Source organism: Balaenoptera ricei, chromosome 3 (genome assembly GCF_028023285.1).
Source record: "Balaenoptera ricei isolate mBalRic1 chromosome 3, mBalRic1.hap2, whole genome shotgun sequence".
Taxonomy (NCBI): domain Eukaryota; kingdom Metazoa; phylum Chordata; class Mammalia; order Artiodactyla; family Balaenopteridae; genus Balaenoptera; species Balaenoptera ricei.
The window spans coordinates 83,800,112-83,818,420 of NC_082641.1; the positions used below are offsets into that span (position 1 = coordinate 83,800,112).

General features: G+C 36.0%; 1 protein-coding gene across 10 annotated transcripts in view; it reads left to right on the forward strand.

Annotated features, from left to right (window-relative positions):
• PAM (peptidylglycine alpha-amidating monooxygenase) overlaps positions 1-18,309 on the forward strand; it is a 281,828-nt gene that overhangs the window by 27,245 nt on the left and 236,274 nt on the right. For 9 of the 10 annotated variants that reach the window (XM_059916834.1, XM_059916835.1, XM_059916833.1 and 6 more), the window contains exon 2: positions 15,892-15,999. The exons of the other annotated variant lie outside the window; for it this stretch is intronic. The gene's annotated coding sequence lies outside the window, so the exon portion shown is untranslated. The remainder of the gene's footprint in view (positions 1-15,891; positions 16,000-18,309) is intronic. 10 annotated transcript variants of the gene reach the window in all.

An 18,309-nucleotide genomic window follows, 5' to 3' on the forward strand; every position in this document is an offset into this window, starting at 1 on the left:
GAACTTGGTCAAAGAAAGTATAAGTTTCTTTCTGAGTGGATTAAGCCATGTTATTAAATAAGGCAGGAATATCTTTAGAAAGTGTAAGCTTGAGGCAGTGATAAAAGTATTGAACATGAGGTGCCCTAAAGCATTCAGGAGATGTCTTGCCTAGTTGAAAATTTGGTTCTAGAACTTTGAAAGCAAATGGAGAAGGGGGTATGGCATTGGGAATTCTCACTATGGTGTTTACATTTTAAAACCATTCATTCTAATGGTTATGTATGCACTAAATAATTTATTTTTAAACATGTCCACTTCATTTCAGATTGAGCCAAAGATGATGAATTTCAAAGTCTATAATCTCTTATATTTGGATCATTTATATGAAGTTATTTGTAGTAATTAATAGAATCTGTAGTATACATTAGCAAAATTATAATAAAAGAAAAGTTACTTTTTATAAACTTACTTTACATTCTTGTGTCAGGTGTACACCAAACACATTCATTTTCAGAGAAAGAATTGAAATGGAAAAAACGAGAATAAATCTCTCATTGCAGCTGTTAAAGGAGGGAGTTTTGTGTCATGATTAAGCCTGTCGGTCCTGGAGCCAGCTGAGTTCCATTCACTTAGAGGAGATCTGACTTGGGATACGTTACTTAAACTCCATGTGCTTTGGTTTCCTCATCTACAAAATGGCTAACTTGATATTACCCATGTTGTAGGGTTTTTTGTAAGCATTGAATGAGTAAATACTTGTCAAAGTACTTTGAAAAGTGGTTAGCATTTAGTTAGTAATCTGTAAATGTAAGCTGTTATTAATATTGGAAACAATTTTTCTCAGTCTCTAGTCTTATTTTCTAAATTGTTGCTATTGATAGTTTCTGAGTCTTTCTTATGTTATTTTTGTCAGCTTTATGAACTTCTGAATATTGAAGGGAAAGATTACAAACCAGCAGATTTCTAGGAATTAAATTCTGAATCATTCATGGAGAAATTGTAGATATGTACCAAAAACATATAGAAATTTCTAAACATATAGAAATTAAAATGTACGTTTTAATTTAGACACGTTCTAGATCTTTGGCTCAAAGTTGAGGGTTAGGAGGAACTGGGCTCCAAATTCTTTACGATTTTAAATTGTGTTTCATTAATCCTCATTCTGAGCATAGTCAGTAGCAAGTCAATAATTTACTCTGAACAGGAATAAGTAAATTACTACTCTTTTGATGCATAGTGTAAAGGTCAAGAATATATCGTAACAGTTTCTGCATCAAAAATTATATAAAGGAAAGCTACCAAGCAACGTGTGATTATAATTAGTAATAACAATGGTAATTCCCACAGGATACATTTGACCCTTACAGTACAATGAGAAGAAGGCTGTGCCTCTGGGAGCATCTGAGATTTGTAAATTAAGGCTGTTCCTCACCACCCTTGAATTATAATGATCTGAATTTCATTTAAAATCTTCCCTCGGTTTAGAAATCATTATGCTGGTGTAAAGGCCAAGGAGAAATGCTTCATCTTTAACATTTTACTTATCCTCCTCAAAGTAGTGGTACAATCCACATTTTCCAACCTATTTCAATAGGGGTTGGCAACTGGCAGCAGAGGGATAGATGTAATTCAGGATACTATGTCTAGGCCCTGTCAGATCCACAGAACTCTTGTAACTTGGGCATATGTCCAGGCAGGTTCTAAATATATCTAACACTCTCCTGTGCTACTTGGAGTTCTTGTGTTCTGGGAATGGTCCACAGTTGGGACAAACTTCCTAGGCTCAGAAAAAGATATTGAAAATATGCCACTTTATGGTACAAGTGTCTAACATCGGCCCTGACAAAGACCCCAATCAGCTTTTCTCCTGGAAGGAAACTATTGTGCAACTCGCATCAAGGAAATCCATATTTCATGATATGGATGGGGGCCAGTAGCAATTTTAGAGGTGTGGATCCCTTAGTGAATGAATGGAAATGTTGGGCTTTACATAGATAAATACTAATATTGGATATTCTCAGAAATACTGGGTATTTCCAGTATCTATTTGTAGCTCCCCATCTAAGAAATTGGAATTCTCTAAGTCATGATTTAGCATGTATAGTAAGTGCATAAATCAGGATTTATTAAATGATACATATATATAGACATTTCAAGGTTGCTACTATCATCATTGGCAGTAGGCAAAATAGATACATTAGCTTTTGGTTTAAGAACTAAAATTATATCACATCTGTGAAAAATCTTTTGCTCTTTCTCACTATAAAAATACTTGAGGGTTTGCTGTGCACCTGAAACTATCACAACATTGTTAATCAGCTATACTCCACTATAAAATAAAAAATTAAAAAAAAATACTTGAGGGAAGTCCTATTTCAGTTAATTTGTACTTCCACAGCTCTGATTGACTTCAAACAAATCACTGGACCCTAGTAACAGAAATCATATGTTTGATGTCTTAGATGAGAAATGAACAGATAGGAAGTAATTTTCTTTTATAATTTAATCACATAATTCAGCCTACTTTAAATTGTTAACAAAATGTGGCAATTTATGTATTAAAGATAAAAATTTATAATAAGAAACCGCCCACATACTTTACTTAAAGGGTAATTACCCTTCATATACTCCATAACTCACTAGCTTTGATGAAGGTGGCAGTGAGTTATTATGGTCTTTACTTTGTCAGAAAAACTTTAATAACTTCATCATGCCACTGGTGTCATAAAGTTATGGATTGCATGCAAGGCATAATAACTTTTTCTTTTTGATAGGAACTACATTTCTCTTTTCAAGTGGTCAGTAATTCACAGTTAGGGATTCAAAAATGGTGGCTTTGCATCTCTAGATGATTTCTCTACTCACAACAGCAATGAAATGCCTTATTGATATTTACATACGTTTAAAAAACTACTCATATATTAGTGTGAGTGGAATCCTTCATATGAATTTTTAAAAATAAGGTGGAATTCTTTTGTAACACGACTGAGTAACAGATGATAATATCTGTATTATGGGCTGTGTTACGTCTGGTTTTTATGATGGTATGAAATCAGATATTGTGTTGAGAGAGGCTCATAATTTTATCTGAAACATACAGCTTTGTTTTATTTCATTTGGCTGGAATTCTTCCAATTAAGTAACTATTAGTTTAACAGAAAAACTGAGAGCATTGTGTTGGCATTATTAAAACAAGTATGTGTTATCAGGATATGTGAGATAAGAATGTGTTAATAGTTGGAGGGGAACATATCAGCCACAAGAACATAATGGTTTGGTGGTTAAGTGCCCTGATGGTTGACACTCAAGGGCAGAGGCTAGAAGGTGTGGGGAAACAGGAAGAATATTTATAGATGACATTACTGAAGGGCGATGCGCTTTGCTAGAGGGAAGTTGGCTAACACTGGAATTATTGGGAGATTCACCTTCAAGTCATAGGTATGAAAAGTATTTTTATTTTTAACTTGGGCCTTTGAAGCGTACAATGAAAGGAAATAAAATAGCTGTTTTGCTGCTACAAATTCAGTCTAGAGACTGAATTTGATGATACTGATTTTTAAAAACTCAAGAAACACGTTTATTGAAAGTTGGTATTTTTAAAAGCAAAACTTATCTAGCAGTTCCACTTCTGGGTATATTCTCAAACAATTTGGAAGCAAGTACTTGAATGGGTATTTGTACATCAATTTTCATAGCAGCGATATTCATAAAAGCCAAAAGGTGTAAATAACTCAAATGTCCATCGACGATTGAATGGATAAACAAAGTGTGGTATATACAGACAGTGTAATATTACTCAGTATTAAAAAGGAATGAAATTCTGACACATGCTACAACATGGATGAATCTTGAAGACATTGTGCTAAGCGAAATAAGCCAGACACAAAAGGACAAATATTGCATGATCCCGCTTACACGAGGTACCTGGAGTGGTCAACTTCATAAATAAAATGGTGGTTGCCAAGGGTGGGTGGGTGGGGGTGGAGGATGGGGAAAGTTGTTTAATGGGTACAGAGTTTTAGTTTTAGAAGATGAAAAAGTTCTGAAGATGGGTGGTGGTGATGGTTGCATGACAGTGTGAATGTATTTAATGCAACTGAACTGTATACCTAAAAATGGTTAAAAAGGTACATTTATGTTATGTATATTTTACTGTACTAAAGAAAACAAAACTTACTAAAATGGTAATATAAAGTAATAAAATGCTTCCAGTTAGAGAACAAACTTATGAGACAAATAAAAGGGTTAGCTAACTATTCATATTCATAAATATTCAGTAGTCATCATTAGACTAAATTTGGGAAAAATACATTTTCCTTATCTTGTATATGATCCGGGGAGTGATTTGCCCATATTTAAAAATATTGTCTTTCAGTACTTGACATAATTCTTGGAGCATGGAAGATGCTCAATAAATATTTGTTGATTGATATTTGTTTATTTAGGAAATTATAGTTATAGCATCATGTGCAAAATAATCAGCTTAACTGTAACTCATTAAGCTTATTTGTAAGCTCAGTGAACAGGTAGCAAATATAACCTTTAAAATACAGGCAATCAAAAATGTAGTATAGATATACTAGATTATGGGAACTAATGTATCTTAGTTATTATAAAATATGCCACGAATTTTTGTTGTTGATGTAAAAACAATATTGATGTTATCTCAAGAATGAGCAGTTATTTGCCTGAAAGACTGCCTCTAGGATAGCTAGTGCTATTATCCCCATTTTATAGCTGTACAAAGATCATGGTGGATCTCATGGCCATCTTCGTGCTTATTTTACTAAGACAGTAGCTTCTTTTTTTAAAAATATTTTTATTTATTTATTTATTTATTTTTAAATTATTAGCACCTTTAATTAATTATTTATTTATTTATTTGGACTGTGTTGGGTCTTTGTTTCTGTGCGAGGGCTTCCTCTAGCTGCAGCAAGCGGGGGCCACTCTTCATCGCCGTGCGCGGGCCTCTCACTATCGTGGTCTCTCTTGTTGCGGAGCACAGGTTCCAGACGCGCAGTCTCAGTAGTTGTGGCTCACGGGCCCAGTTGCTCCATGGCATGTGTGATCTTCCCAGACCAGGGCTTGAACCTGTGTCCCCTGCATTAGCAGGCAGATTCTCAACCACTGCGCCACCAGGGAAGCCCCCTATTTATTTATTTTTTTATCTTTTTGGCTGCACCCTGCGGCATGTGGGATCTTAGCGCCTTGACCAGGGATTGAACACATGCCCCCTGCGTTGGAAGCATGGAGTCTTAACCACTGGACCGCCAGGGGAGTCCCAGACAGTAGCTTCTTCATCTAACCCTCTGGTTCTTATGAGGATGATTTGACTCTTATCCTGGGATCAAAGTGGTGGTGTGGAAAACCTATCTAAACAGTGTGGTATTAGGTTACCTAACGCTGCTTCAGATGGCTGCTTTTGCCAGGCAGAGAAGTGATGCCACTCTCTTCATTTTGTGGACAAAGAGTCTATTTTAAGCCTCTTATAGGAACATTATTTTCATTATTCTGAACAGTGTTATTCTAGTTATCAGAAACTGAGTATCACCTGTAAAAGAGGTTATACAGTTTTATTTTTGTGAGTAACTATGTTTCCCCCCCCATTGTTTCTTGAATTATATTTGTTCATTACGGAATATTGGCTAATGCAAAAAAAAAGCTTTGTCGTATTTTAAAAATTACCCATTATTGGGAGTTCCCTGGTGGTCCAGTGGTTAGGATTCTGGGCTTTCATTGCTGTGGCCCGGGTTCAATCCCTGGTCGGGGAACTGAGGTTCCACAAGCCATGTGGCGCAGCAAAAAAAAAAAAATTACCCGTTATTTTACCACGCAGAGATAGGCACTGATACCGTTTGTTTGCATGTCAGCAATTCTACTGTTCTGTCCATGCATATGTGCACACACATTAACAAACAGAGACACAAAACTGGGAGACATAAAATTAGGATTGTAATGATTATTCTATTTTATAACCTGCATATTTTTTCACTGAGCATTAAATAGTGACATTTTCTCATATCCCTAAATATTCTTTCACAGCTGCCTTCTAAGTAGCTGTATTTCCTTTGATTTTATGCCTGCAGCAATCCTCTATTAATAGGATTTTAGAATATTCTTTTTTTGCTATTATAAGTGACACTATGATGAAAATACTTTTAGATTAATCTTTTCCCTATCTCTATTTTTTAAGAATAAATCCCTAGGATAAAAATTAAGTAAAAAGATATGAACATTTTTCAAAGGTGTTTGATATATGTGTGTCAAATTGTCCTGCACAGAAAGACTGTGCAGGTTTATACTTTTCTAGTGGTCTGTATCAGAACACCCATTGCCCATCCCAGAATTAGGGTTTTTTTTAACACCAATTTGAGAAGTGAAGAATTGTAATCATTTATTTTAATTTGCATTGGTGGTGAGCATTTGTATATGGTTTTTTAGCATATGTATTTCTTCATGTCATGGTTGATCTGATGTGTTCCTTTTTTCTATTTGTGAGATGTGTTTATGTGTTAAAGACATTAACCTGGCTGTATGTAGTTTCTTTTGCAACTACTTTTTCCCCAGTGGATTTTTCTGTTTTCAACATTTTGCCAAGTATTACCAAGGGAAAACACAAAAACAAAAACAAAAACAACAGAAACCTTTCAGATAGATTACTTACCTCTATTTGGGGTTTGTTTCTGAATACAAGATAGATAAGGTAAATTACCTTCCTTCAACCTCAGGTGAGAAAAACTTACCTTGTCAATTAGTTGTAAAGCATTCAGTTTTATGATACGTAATCAGATAACTTCGGATAACTTGTCTCTAGGGTTTTATCTAGGATATGCTAGGCGTTTCTCGAAGGAAAGTGTAGCTGTAATGAACATTTCCATTTGGGTGTGCTCCATTAAACCAAGTATTGCTGAAACGCAACAGCAGTTGACATTTTTACTGAGCAATATGCAAACATTGAGAGAAGTTTTCCCCATCCTAATAAGGAAGATAATAATAAATTGATTATTGAGTATTTCTTACAGCAAAGTATTTGAGCAACTCTCTGGCCCTTTTTTCCATGAATGAAGATTACAACCATTTGTTGTTTTGGAGTTACAATTTATATTTACACATAGTATTATGGAATTTAGGAAATTCACTTCAGATATATCAAAGTAAACATTGATGTGTGTATATATGTGGGTTTGTGTATATGTTAAAACATATGGGAGGTGGCACAAGTAATGCCAAAATCATTGAGAAAAACATTAAAGGTAAATGAAATCTTTATTGTCATAAATTGCTCTCCAATTCAATAGTGATAAAAGGCATGTGAAGAGACTATAAGGTTACTTTCAAGCATTTACCAAGTTCCAGGAAATGAATGTATTTGTATAAAAAACACCTGACAAATGCACAAGGCTTTTTATCTGTTTACCAAACAATTGATTATTAAGATCTCTTGGCTTGCATAAGCTTTCAAAAACAATATGATACATGGTCACCATTTGCCATTGACTGGCATTATGAAGAGTTGGAAGGGGGCAGTATACTAGCATAATTTTATGGCAAATTTAGTAATTTGAAATCTCTTCTAAATACACTCGAGGTGCTCCCTATCTAAAGGAGCTCTACAAACCATAATTTTGTCAAGTGAAGAATTTGTAGCACGTAATTACCATTGGTTTATTCTTCTTGCAAATCAGAATACAGGTTCACAGTTTTTGAGGCTTATGGTAATCTCATACTGGCTGATAATTTGATTGTGAGCAGGAAATGTACTTTCTTTAGCCATCTTCGAAAAAAAAAGGTAACACAAAAGTTTCCAGTAGCAGATAAGAGTTCTGCCAAGTGGAGTTTAGCTTTAATCAAGTAACATGGAGATAATTTTTCTTTTCTCTAAAAAAAAAATCTCCCCTTTGGCATCATGGTCGGTTAGGAGTCTTGGTCCTCATAGGAACAGAATACATACATTTTTTTCTTTCTACACTAAAATAATGTCTTAGACCTATTTTTCCTTTCTTCCTCTTAAAATTATGTAAAATAACTTACCTGAACTTGTGAAGTTTTTCTAGAACACCTGCTTCTTTGCTTTTAAAATTCCTAGAAAAAACGCATAGATACATATTTAAATATCTATATAAAGTGTCTAGGTGTTTCTGATTTTAATGCTTAAATCAAAAGCTTTTTGTAAATGGAAATTTAAAAAATTGTGAAACTATTGGAAAATCTTTTAAAAAGTTGGTTAGTGCAGTATTTTAAGTATGTTATATACATATATATTAATATAATTCAGTATATTAAGTACATAAGTAGTGGTTTTATTTTAAAGCTCATTTTATTTAAGTGATGTAGTAATATCCTTCCTCATTTAGAAAACTGAACTAGTGGGCTCCCCTGGTGGCACAGTGGTTGAGAATCTGCCTGCCAATGCTGGGAGCATGGGTTCGAGCCCTGGTCTGGGAAGATTCCACATGCCGCGGAGCAACTGCGCCCGTGAGCCACAATTACTGAGCCTGCGCGTCTGGAGCCTGTGCTCCGCAACAAGAGAGGCCGCGATAGTGAGAGGCCCGCGCACCGCGATGAAGAGTGGCCCCCACTTGCCGCAACTGGAGAAAGCCCTCGCACAGAAACGAATACCCAACACAGCCATAAATCAATCAATCAATCAATCAATAAATAAAAAACTGAACTAGTAAAAGATTTTAAAAGAATTTTGAAAATATTAAATGAATTAAGTAATTATAGGAACACTTTTATCCTAGATTTATATACAAAATTAATTTATCAGTTTTGTAAAGTGATTAGAGTTAGAGCAGATGATTTTTACATTTTGAACTTAAAACTTAAAAATTCAGCAATATGTGAAACATATTGAATGTGTTGTATTATATTTACCTGAGAATTTCTGCCTTAACAAATTAAAGGCCCATTTCTTTCTTTTATAAAATTCATTAAAAATATTCAGGGGCTTCCCTGGTGGTGCAGTGGTTGAGAATCTGCCTGCCAGTGCAGGGGACACAGGTTCAAGCCCTGGTCTGGGAATATCCCACATGCCATGGAGCAACTGGGCCCGTGAGCCACAATTACTGAGCCTGCGTGTCTGGAGCCTGTGCTCCGCAACAAGAGAGGCCGCGATGGTGAGAGGCCCGCGCACTGCGATGAAGAGTGGTCCCCACTTGCCGCAACTAGAGAAAGCCCTAGCACAGAAACGAAGACTCAACACAGTCATAAATAAATAAATAAATAAATAAAAAAGAACGTGAATTTCAAAAAAAAAAATATTCATATACTCACTGATCTCTAGGGGAACTTTGACTAAAATTCATTACTTATTTAATACTTTTGAATTTTTTTTCCCCATTTTTATTTATTTATTTATTTTATTTATTTTTTGGTTTCCATTTTTTTTTTTAAACATCTTTATTGGAGTATAATTGCTTTACAATGGTGTGTTAGTTTCTGCTTTGTAACAAAGTGAATCAGCTATACATATATATATATATATATCCCCATATTTAGAATGTACGTGAAGTGGTTTATTTATCCTTGGCTAGTTACCACTTGAGACTCTATTTTGTAAAACTAATTTAAATGATCATTTAAACATGAATTACTGTTACTGGTTTTCTTCTATTTCTGGTGTATTGAGGGTCATGCAGCCCTATGATGACCGGGTAACATGGAGGTGAGAGGGGGAGGCAAGACATCATCTCAGTGAAGGTCAGGAAGGGTCAGCCTGGAGCGGAGGTGTGATTTGGGCAGGTGGAAATGAATATTTTCCTGGAATGAACTGGCAGAAGTAGCTTCTTACTGATTTAGATACATTTCTGACCAACTGAAGGGAGGAATTATTAAACCCAGGGTTGAATAAAGCATTTCAAGCATTTTGTAAGAAGTGATTAAATCAGGGAAGCTTCCTATTTTAAAATCAGAGAGAAGATATCAATGTAGACTTTTAGGAAAAGTTTAATTTTTGTAGAGAACTGAAGACATTTTGATGAAATACGAAATTTAGTAAAATTTACAATTTCCCCACCAAAAAATTGAGTGTATAATTTTTTTTTACTCTTCAACTGTTTATTCCATAATCAGTTACTGTAGAGGATAGAAACCCAATTGTATACAAGTTAAAAGCAAAAAAAAATTAAAGATTGTTAGTTTTAAAAATACATATCTATTGATCATGTAAATATAAACATTCTGCCCTTATCTTTTTGCTTGATAATCATGTGCTTCAAAATCTGGCACCATCCTTCGTGGGATTCACAAGTCCTATTTCCATCGTGTTGTTTATTTAGGTTCTGTAGCTTTCCTCAAAATTAAACAAGTGTTTAGCTGGTTCCTTCAAACATTGACAAAAGAAGATACAGAAAAGTGGTTGGAAAGGGAGAAGAGTTATCCTGCCCAGATACTTTCCCTGTTTCCTCTTTTCTGCTGCTTTCTTTCTCTTCACATACTTCGATATAACTCAAAACTAATTGAGATTTTTGGGGGAACCAAGTGAGACAAGGAGAAAAGTTTATAACTGCTGTGTGACCCCTAGTACTAGTGACACTCAGTTTTTTGAGTACCACTTGGCAGTTTAAAAGTGCTTATCAGAGCCACTCTTGCTGCCTTACTTTGTGTGTACAGTTTGCTGTTAGTGTTGCTACTATCTGTTTTGTATCAGGCCTGCTAGCTAATTTCCTTGTTTATTAGCTAAGTGATTTTCTTAATGGCTATCCTTTTGACAAACGAAGAAATCTTAGCTGCTCTGAGAGCGAAAACTGAGTTTGAAAAATCATGGTGAAAGGGATAAGGAACATCTGTATTCATGCTGCCACTATGTTGTTGATATGGGAGAAAATCTGGTGACTGACCTTGATTCTTGACTGAAGTCCCAAAAATATGCATAATTTGGCCCTTACCCATAAGACAAATAGCAACAGTCTCCAGTTAAAGCAGGGATTCAATTTCCTTTGGGTTGGGTGTGGAAAAGGGAATCTTTTCCAACCTTATTATCAGCGGGATTAGTGAATTTCTTCCTGAAATATTTTAGATACTCCATTTCAACAGAAGCATTTTGTTTGAATTCATATTTTATTAACCAGGAGTTATTTTGTTTAATTTATACTTGGAGATTTAGAGGGCTGCAATATTGTTTTTAAGGGAGAAATGTCTTTTTATTAAATAATCAAACAAAATCCAAATACCCAATGGTGTCAACAAAAAACTCCTGTGATCTGATGATACATTTTGGAATAGGACCCCTGGAAGCGACAGTGGCATTATATTGGGGAGCCAGTTCAAGATTTCTATAAACAGGTTTAGATTGGCTGAAGTCCGTGAGAGGTGGAACCTCTAGAACTAATCGTCTGTTACCCCACTGACCCTTCAGGAGGTCAGTCATCAGGGGTTGCCCTGGATCCATGTTAGGAACCAGGTTTATAGGTGAATAGTCTAGGGCTCTTACAGACCCATCTCTGCCCCTACAGCCTGTGAATATGAATCTGACATGGCACCAAAATGTGTATTTATCCACCAGATGTTATCTCAGAGCTTGGGCAGTGAGATTGGGTATTTGCAGTTCCACGCAGCATAAATCCATCTTTTAAGTAAGGCAACAAAATTTGAGCTTCCTAGTTTTTAAGTAGGAGTCATCTTTGTTCTTGAAAACTGGGTTACAATTATGTTACCTCTTTATTTTTGTTTATTAAGCACCATAGTCAGCCAGCTAAGATTAGAGAAAATAGTGAAAGAGAAAGCATTTCTCCATCCTGTCATTGACTCCCCTTGTACTTTTGCCTTTTTCAGTTTCTTTCCCTTGGTTTCCTCATCCTATTTGGGACCTCACATTCTATAAACTATGTTTCCCTCATTGAAAAGTAGCCACCTGCTATCTGTATAACTATGAGCAAATTACTTAACCTCTTGGTGCCTTGGTTTCCTTACTTGTAAGATGGCAATAGGATATTATCTACATCATAAAGTTGTTATGAGGATTAAATGCATTAAGATGTGTCAAGCACTTAGCTCCGTACCTGGTTGTACAAAGTGCCAAGTGGCCAATTAGCTAATAATTGCTAATAGAATCTATTAGTGGAAAAATCATAGAAAACCATAGACTTCATTGCCAAGTTTCAAAATGTTAAATAAGATAGACTTGTGAATTCTTTTTAATGTCCAGTAGCACAGGCGCTCCTGTTTTGCTTCTTCTGCCCAAATAGATTTGTAGAATGTCTTAAAGATACAAGAGGACTGTTGGGTCAGTCCCCAGAAGACTGTTGAATAGTGAGAATGTCCTAAGTATCTGAGGAATCATATTGAGTCTGTTACTTTTATTGGAAAAGGAGAGAATAATAGCCATATAGTGTTGAGATGGTTGGTTATTTTATGTATTCATTTATCTCATAGCAGACACAGTACTTTGTTTATCTAATGTGAGTGTTCTACATTATATGACCATTATTAAATCTATGTTCAAATTAATTTCTGACATGGTGAGTGCATTTCTTTTTGAGGCATCACATTTTTAAACATTTAGAATATAATCTCACCCATTTTACTTTGAGAATACTGTATGTGAAATAATTTTGAAGGACATTTTATTTCCTAGTATGTATTTTCATTAGGTGGCTAATGGCTTTTGACCTGCTGTAGCAGCATACAGAACTGAATGTCAGACAGAGTACTTTTTAAAAGCTGCGTTTTTGTTTTGCATAATGAAGCACAATAATTCTTTTTGAGATTGCCTTGAATATTTTTCCAAGTAGTTATTGATGGAGACATGTCAATTTGGTAAGAGAGAGAAGAGAAAATTGTGATGTTCTAGCATTTAGGTTTGAAGACTGTTTAAATATATTCAGATTGGTAAATACAAGTATTTTAATAAATAATATTAGATCTAATATATTTATAAGTTAAAAGCCATATAAAGTACGTGGTGTCAACTTTCCACCTTTCCCATATCTTTGGACCATTGTTATGAAAAATCATACATTTTAATCCACTCACTTTTCTCCTTAGTAATTTCCATTTTCTTTTGAAACTTATACAGTATATTCCATGGCCTATTTTCATACAACCTTTAAGAATTATACGTACTGAATAATAATTCTCAAATGTTGTGTGAAAGTAGACCATGGCATGCACTATATAAATGACAGAGATTGGTTAGGGTTCGAAGGTTAGCAATTTTAGGTCATTGTCAAGGTTAGTTTCAAATTAAGTATTGGCACAAGTTTTTGTGCAATCACAGTCTTTGCAGTCATGTGCCACATAGTTTATACATTGAGTAACGCTCTGATTTATACTTAGTTGAATTTTTGAGGTGAAGATGTGTATGCAGCTTGGTTAATGCCCAAAGTCCTTGGTGGAGTGATGACTGTGAGAAAATGACAATATGAAGAGTTATATTTCCTGTACTGAACATATTAGAGCTGGCATTTTGCCACTGAACCATATGATGAGGGAGGAATATTGTTCGTATGCTTTGTATTTAAGGCTTAATTTCTGAGGCTGAGTTCTAATTTATTTATTCCCTTAGGTAATTACTGGTTTTTCGAGATGCAAAAGAAGTATATTATTGGAATTTTTTAAATGGTTAAACCTGTATCATAGATGTCCTTTCTTTAAATTTAGGACATCTAAAAATTCTCACACATCAAAGTAGCTTGTGATTCTCATTTGTGGCTAGAGAGTTAACCATCTTTCAATAATGCTTTGAAGTTAGCTTTTCTTCTTTTTTTCTTAACCCAGCATGGGTTCATGAATAAAACTAAACACTGATAGGTATAACGTATTATTGCTCTTGCCTATGGCTCTTGCTAATAAAAATTCAAATTCTGGTTAGTTTGCTGGAATCAAATCAACGTAGTATATGGCATACTTTTCTCCTGTTATGAGGCCCTCTCGTAGAAAATAGATGGGAGGGAAAGAAAGCATGGGGTGGAGGGAAAGGACAAAGCAATTCAGGGTTAAATATATTTTAGCTTTTCTGCCTATGTTGTGGTAAGTCTGTAAGCTGTACAAGAGTTTTTACTTCTTATTTCCTTGGAATCCTTAAAAATAAAATTCCTATTCCTTAGGACTAACCTCCAAAAAATTCCTATTCTTTAGTCAAAGTAAATGAATATGCTGTTGTGTGGGTGAGGTAACAATAACAACAGTGGCACTAACTTAATTTGATAGTGTAGGTATGTGTTTTTAAATTAATTAATTTATTATTATTATTATTATTTGGCTGCATTGGGTCTTCATTGCTGCGCGCGGGCTTTCTCTAGTTGTGATGAGCGGGGGCTACTCTTTGTTGCGGTGCGCGGGCTTCTCATTGCGGTGGCTTCTCTTGTTGCCGAGCACAGGCTCTAGGTGCGCGGGCTTCAGTTGTTGCAGCACGTGGGCTCATTAGTTGTGGCTTGTGGGCTCTAGAGCGCAGGCTCAGTAGTTGTGGCGCACGGGCTTAGTTGCTCCACGGCATGTGGGATCTTCCCGGACCAGGGATGGAACCTGTGTCCCCTGCATTGGCAGGTGGATTCTTAACCAATGTGTTACCAGGGAAGTCCCTATGTGTGTGTTTTTAAATACAGCTAGATGAGACGCCTATCAGCTGAAAAATAGGATAGGTGATGAATAATAGGTAGGTGATTGCTAAAATAATTTGGAATTCTGACATGGCTAAAATTTTCAGCTTGCTTATAAGATGACCTAATCACTAAATCAAATAGGATTTGGCATTTTAACGAATAAGATGTTTTCCACCAACATCAACACAGAAAAGAATTGTGCCTGGATGCTTCCTTCCGGATGAGACATGAGAATTTAGAAACCAAAGAACATGCCAGAGCTAGAGTGATGACAGTACAAGATATTCCATCCTGGAGCCAGGCCCCATTGGGAAGACCCTTAAAGTGCAGTTGGGGAAATGCAAATAAGGAGCGTATTTAGCAAAATTACACATGTATGTGACAGTAGATAGGAATATGGTCTTAGGAGTTAGAGACACCCAAATTTGGTTCTCAGTTTTAACTATTGGAAGGCTGGTCACTTTGGGCAAATAAGTTATTCTCTCTGAGCCTCAAATTTCTTAACTATAAAATAGGGATAGTGATGGTATCTAATTCATATTATTATTCTGAGAAATAATTTCCAAAATTAAAACTTTTTAAAACCTATAGTGAACTAGAACTGCCAATTCCAAAGCCTTGGAAATCTGTTACATTTATATATCCTGCAAGTAATGGGACACATTGTTACACAGGCCATAGCTGGCCTCAGAATCCTGCTCAACTCAGAACAGCAAGAAGCTCCTACTATTTTGTAGAAGTTGGCACTCAGCATAAAACGTCTTTGTTTTCCCTGAGCCAATCCAGCGCTGTCTTCCTTCTTTTTTTCTATTTTGCTGACAGTCTTCCTAATGCAAATATCAATTTACTTATTTGGAAAAGTGGGAATGGAGAGATTGGTTATCCATAATCATAATGTTCAGGCACTGTGGTGGGTGCTTTACAGAAAACTGTGTTAAGTTACTCCCACATTTATGTTTCCAGCTCTGTACCCCAAGCTCCGTTCATGAATCACCTTATTACTTGACTCCAGTTAACTGTCTAATAGGTGTCTACACTTATTGCTCACTGTTCACTGTCCTTCAGTTACTCTGGGCTTCCTCATGTTCCTTGAACATCCTGAGCTCCTTTCTGTCTTGGGACCTTTGTTCTTGCTGATCGCTATGCCTGGAAGGCTCTGTCCTTTTATTTGATGCATCTTGCTCCTTCTCCTTATTCAAATGCCATTTCTACTGAGACTGAGGTTTCTCTCTGACAGCTCTGTCATTCTTCCATCTAGTCAGTTTTTTATCTTGTCATCCTATGATGTGTTTCTTCAGAGGCTTTTCCCATATATATAAAATTATGTTATTCATTTAATTGTTTATTATTTTATCTCCCAACCCAGAATGCAAGCTCCTTGAGATCAGTGGCCTTGTATGGTTTACTCAACACTGTATTCCTGATACCTGAAACTGTGCCTGGCTCACAGGAGTGCTCTGAACAACCTTCAGAGGTATGATTATTCTTTCCTTCGTTTTATAGTGGAGAGAAGTGATGATCAGGGAGTTTAAGTAGCTTGCCCAAGATCACAGGGATTAGAGGTGGCAGAGCTGGGATTTAGACTCAATGCTGTGCTCTAATAACCTATGTCACAGTGCCTTCCTTTCCTTAGTTGAAGGTCAGGAACATCAGTGGGAGGCAGGGGGCCGTGTTGGTTCTTGGAGCTTCCTTTGAGTCCCAGGGCCAGCGGTTAATGTTTCTACAGCATTGTCAGACAAGAGCTGGTCCTGATCACCTTATACTCTAGTATCCTTGGCTTATCTTCTCTTCCCTTTTCCTTTTCGACTCAGTGCCCAAGACACGCATGATTAATATTTTACAAGAATGCATTCAATCCTTTACTGCTTGGGAAAAACAGTGAAACACGAGATTTTAAAGAAGTTCCCAGAGGGCTAGAATCCATGAGTTTGAACCCAGATGGAATCTTCCACCTGGCCAGGGTCCTTCCTTTTTATATACATGCTGTTTTTTGAGCATTTTTTACTTGGCAGTGGTTGCAGCTATAACTTTCTTTTTGTGAGTTTGTGCTAACAACACAGATAATGCTTTGGTTGTACTTGGCCCCTATTGACTAAAATAGTTCCACCTCTGTGCCTTTCTGCCCCATCACCCAACCCCCTTGCAAGATGCGATGGTGAAGCTGGGCTATTTATATTGTTTTAACCAGATATACTATAGAATAAAACAGGCAGTCTTGCAGTGTTTATCATTAAAATGTATAAATGTGTTTCAGCTTTTTGGGGAAAGAGAAAAAAAGAAAATTTAAACCTGGACAGCTGATTAAAATGGGATAATCCACTGCATTTAATAAGTCACACCTAGCAGATTATAGAGGGAAGAGTTATTGGTGCTCTTTACTCTAGGACATTTGGTGTGCGTTGCTGCATTTGACCTTTTAGAAGCTATTGACATCATTTGGGAACTGCCAGTAAACCTGCCTTAATCTGTTAAACAGAAGGAATCTTAGCATTGTGGAACTGACTGGTTGATTAATTTAAATCCAAACACACACAGTCCTGCCTGGATGCCCTTTGTGAGACCCTTGCACAAAAGGATTTCATTCAGAGGCATTATAACCCACATCCTGCTGTCAGACCCTTTCAGCTCAGTTGGTCTTCTTAGGCTGCAGGCATCATCTTTAACCCCTCTTATGCTTCCTTTTATTTCATGAAAACAATATCTATGTTTGGATTCATACAAATGCTCTACATTTTCGGCAAAGTTCTTTTTTGTATCCCAGGGAAAAGGTATTTTAAAGTTCCACTAATTGAGAGACTAAAATGGGAACTTACCTTAAACTGGCTTCTTTAGAGAAACTATATTAGAACTTAATCCCGTGCTTCCTTTGGGAATTATAATCAAAATTAGAATCATGAAATGTTGAAATAAGTTCTTGGTATTAGAGTAAGCCATCATCTGTAATTCCTTTGACTTTTAGATTCAAAACATTGAAGGTTTTATAATCATTGTTTAGTTTTGGGAAAACATTAAAGTTAATTGACTCATGGGTGAGTTCAGTGATAGTATAAAGATCCTGAATGTTTAAATGAAAGCAAAGTTTAAATTCTTTAAGGATAAAACTTTGAATAATTTCAGTCTATTACAGGGACTAAGAAAAGTACCCATACATTGGGCACTCTGAGGGGCTTGGTTGCAGAAGAGGGCAGATATTTGTGTGGGAGAAACAAAAGCATTGCCTTAGAATGCTTTCCTAGCACATAGAATGTTAGACTGGAAAAGATCAACACCCTCGTTTTGAACAACAAAAAAACTAAGGTCCCCACTTAATTATTCAAGCTCTTACTTGGCCAATTCCTGCTTCCTCATCACCCAATTACAGACTGTACTGGAATACAAATGAAGCCTTTCAAAGAAGGTGGTATAATTTGATTCTCTGTGGTTTTGTTCATTATTATTAATTGTAATAACTTTTTAATTGAGAGCTTTTGATGCGCCAGTACTTTATGCATTATCTTTATCTTCATAACTACAGTATGAGGTAGTACTAGTGTTCTCTTTTTGAAAATGAGGATCTGATGTTTAGAAAAGTCAAGGATTTGCCCAGAATAGCTGAATCATGAGATAAGATACTTTTTTTTTTTTTTTTTCCTTTGAGAAGGTAGGCTTGTAGCTAGATATAGGGAGGAGAAACGGGTAATAAGGAATGTTTCTCCCAAGCCTCATGAGTTGCCTTGAGAATATTGTGGTGATGTGAATGACTCTGCCATGGGTCACTGGTAAGGAAGAAAAAGACTGATGACTG